Source organism: Cucumis melo, unplaced genomic scaffold (genome assembly GCF_025177605.1).
Source record: "Cucumis melo cultivar AY unplaced genomic scaffold, USDA_Cmelo_AY_1.0 utg000787l, whole genome shotgun sequence".
Taxonomy (NCBI): domain Eukaryota; kingdom Viridiplantae; phylum Streptophyta; class Magnoliopsida; order Cucurbitales; family Cucurbitaceae; genus Cucumis; species Cucumis melo.
The window spans coordinates 8,379-12,500 of record NW_026124207.1 but is presented as its reverse complement, the minus strand read 5'-3'; positions in this window follow the sequence as shown (position 1 = coordinate 12,500).

The following is a 4,122-nucleotide window of genomic DNA, read 5'->3' as shown; positions in this document are numbered from 1 at the left end:
CCATTTAAAATTTCATTTGAACTGGGGATACGATAATGGGATTTATTGGGTTATCAAATGATACATAGTGCGATACAGTCAAAACAAGGTATTACAGTAAAATAAAGAATAATAATAGATACCTCGTAAATAGGTAAGACTTATCAACGGACTCTCTATCCTCTCTTTTCTTTTGTCATCTAATTGGTTTCTATTTTAGGATAAAAAAGATGGTTAGAAATCCTTTATTTTTTCAACCCAATCGCTCTTTTGATTTTGGAAAAAAACTCTTTATCAATATACTGCTTCTTCTACACATTCCCCTCTACCTCATAACGTAGAGTAACTAATAGTTAGGACTTAGAAAAAAATGGATAACTCACTCATAAGAAAAGTCCTTCCCGCATCAAGCACTAATATAGTTTTAACGTCTAATTAGATCGGCGAATCATTCAAATTAAGAACATAAGCCCGTTACTTTTTATTTCTCTATAATTGGAGCATAGTGCCCTATCCATTTATTCATTCGACCCGACTTTACTTTTTTTTCCGCATCAAGAATTCAAACAAGTTTGGCCTAATCTAGTAAGGTAAAAATATTACTAGAATTTTCCATTAATACGACATGCTGCTTTTTCCATTCATTCCTTTCAGGATCAGTCGCGGTCTTACAAACTCTACCGATAGTATGGACGAATCTGTTACTTCATAGAAATGTGTAAAAGATGCTAGCCGCACTTAAAAGCCGAGTACTCTACCATTGAGTTTAGCAACCCCAAAATATGAAAAATTTTTCTGTGTAGATACAATCGGAATCAAAATAACAAAAGAAATGAAATTAGATGACGTAATCAAAATATTGCAATAAAAAAAAACTTCTTATATCACTTACACAAAAGTAATTTTTTGTATCACAAAAAATACAATGAGACCATCATGTGCGTGAAAAGCAAGGGTCATGAAAGGGAGATAACTAGCTTCATTTATACACAATCGGATTATATTTGTTTGATACACTGTTGTCAATATTAATGTGAATAATGAAAAACGCCTATAATGGACAAAACAAAAGAATTATAAATGAATAAAAAACAAATGGAAATAACAATTTGAGTTGAATAACTATATTTAACTAGATAAAGTTAACAAAATAGAATAAGAGAAAATATTCTAATAATAATAAATTCTATTAAAATAATAGAAAAGAATTAAAAAAAACTACGTACTTAGATTGGCACTATAGAGATAATCAACATAGATAGACATAAAAGATGTAGGCGAAAGAAGAAATTAAGGAAGAAGTAGAAAAAAAATATATCGGGTTTGTGGATTGAATAAACCCGATATATTTTTTTTCTATTCATCTTAGATCAATTTATATCAATAAAATAAAAATCGATTTTTTCATTAGCGAAGACGCAATTTTAAGGTAATAAGTGTATAGTATGAATAGAACAAGAGAGAGGGGGAAATACTAAAGGAAAAGGTTAGTCAAAGCTATATACAAGTTAAGTTATCACACCCTCGTTTTTTTATTTCATTAATAAAAATGGAATTTCGGTTATTGATTAAGGTGAAGTTCCGTAAAAACACCTGCCTTCTTTAAAATATCATGAACAGTTCCTGTAGGTTGAGCACCCTTTTCAAGGAAATATAGAATAGCAGGAACATTTAAATAGGGTTTGATTCTTTATCGGATCATAAAAACCCACTTTACGAAGATCTCTTCCTTCTCTTCGGCATCGAACATCAATTGCAATGATTCGATAAACGGCTCATTGGGATAGATGTAAATTTTAAGTACCCCCCCCCAGAACCGTATAAGAAGTTTTCTCCTCGTACGGCTCGAGGAAATTCAAAGTTATGTATAGAATTCTAATTAATGTCAAATAGATCTATAGATTATTAAATCAATTAGACTATGATTTAAAAATTTTTTTCTTATTCTTTTGTTTTTCTTTTGAAAAAAAAAAACTCATTCTTATCCCCATAACTCAAGTTGGATAACTCTCACGCAAAGGAAAAAAAACCCTTAAGCTTAAGCATTTCATTTATTGAGCGGTCTCTAACCTCTTTATTTTTGCCTGTCTCCGTTAGAATCTATTTCGATTCTTCATTCTGATCTAGTTTAGTTATTGAGACAATTGAAAAAGATTTTTACTTGTTCCGGGATCCTTTATCCTTTCCTTGAATCATTGGGTTTAGACATTACTTCGGTGATCTTTAATCGTTTCAAAATGGTAGCAACATACCATTTTTTTTGATTTCCTTTTTATCAAAGAATCATATAAATAATGGATTCCTCGTGTGATACACTTTTAATCCAATTTGATGTTTGAATTTGAAACTTGTTCGAATTGGATCCTTTCGATTTGTATACCGAACCTATACTTACGAAGTAGTTTTAACTTATTGATTGACACTAACCCTAGATCTCTGCCCTTGATAAATGAATCAATACTTTCTACTCGAGCTCCATCATGTACTATTTACATCAAAAAACCCTAAAAAAAAAAAAAGAGCTCGAGTGCAACCGAACAAACTATGTCGAGTCAAGAGCATCTTCATTCCTATATAATATAAAATGGTGGGTGTAAGAATCCACAGTGGATCATGTCCTTCAAGTCGCACGTTGCTTTCTACCACATCGTTTTAAACGAAGTTTTACCATAACCTCTAATTTCTTGGAACTGGTATGTAATTGATTCATTTATGGAATCATGTATAGTCATTGGGTTAGTTGGTCCATAGTAATCTATACTCTTATGACATGGGTAGTTTTTTGAAAAAGTCTTAGCAATACTTCAATTTATTGAAACCCATATTTTATTGTATATATTGTATCAATAACATTTTTTTGTATGAGTGCAATATTTATTTCTCTATATATAGATATTTTTCTAGATAGAGAGAGATTTTTTGAAAATTTCTATAAAATCAATTAAGAAATAATTAATTACGAATAATTAAGAATCTCCATTTTTCAATTTCTTCATAGAATGGATTCACGAGTTTAACACTTCTTCGAGTACCAAGGACTCATAAGAAATAATTAAAAAGATTTACTTGATTGAAAATTTACTACCTAAATATTATATTATAATATTATTTGAATAAATTTTTGTAAAGGATTTATTACATTTGATTATGATAAATAAATGTATATTCGGGATTAACCCATCAATTAGATAGATCTAAAATAAAAAAAAAAAAAAAAGAAATAAAACGATAAAAAATAGATAATAACAATACATACATATCAGCATTTTCTGCCTAGTTTATTTATCTTAAGAGACTCAATAATCTTTCCTTAAAATAAAGTGAAAAAAGATGTATGAATTGTTACTTGGATTTACAATTATTCATTACAGACAAACATACGAAAAAATGAGGTGAAAAGAAATACATAATATGTTACATATGTAACTTGATTCTTTGTTAATCAGATTCGGGCAGATATTCAAATTGATATCTTCCGTTATGGATTAACTCCTATCTACCCCCAATTAGATCGAGTAGATGCATCATAAATAAAAAAAGGATCCTACGGGGGACTGGACTAGTTTCGGAGGTGCTAGACTATCTTGTATAAGGCGAAAGTCAAACAGATCTAGAGTAAACGATTGTTCCCTACCTATTTTTTTTTATTTGACTCTAAAATTTAGTACCCTAAACCCTAAATAGGTCTTAAGTTTCTTAAGACCATTAATTCAATTCCATTAGTGCCAAAAACACAAGACCTTCGTGTTTATAATTCAGAAATCCACAGAAAAAAAATACTCGGGTTTCACAAACCATTTAAGAGATAGAGAAATAATAGAGGCTTTCGCATTTCTGAAATGCATCATTATAAGAAAATAATAAAGAACAATCACATTCGATCTATATTTAGACTCTTAAGCATAAGGTTGTTTAAAACGGCAATCTATAGTCTGATATCGAATATTTTTCCATATATCTTATAATATACTATTATTATATATAATAATAATACGCATAGGACGGAAGGATTCGAACCTCCGAATAGCGGGACCAAAACCCGTTGCCTTACCACTTGGCCACGCCCCATTTATATTCAACACTAATAAACACTAATATTGGTAGTGCTTAGTCGTCAATTCCAGTACAAATATTTATAGAATA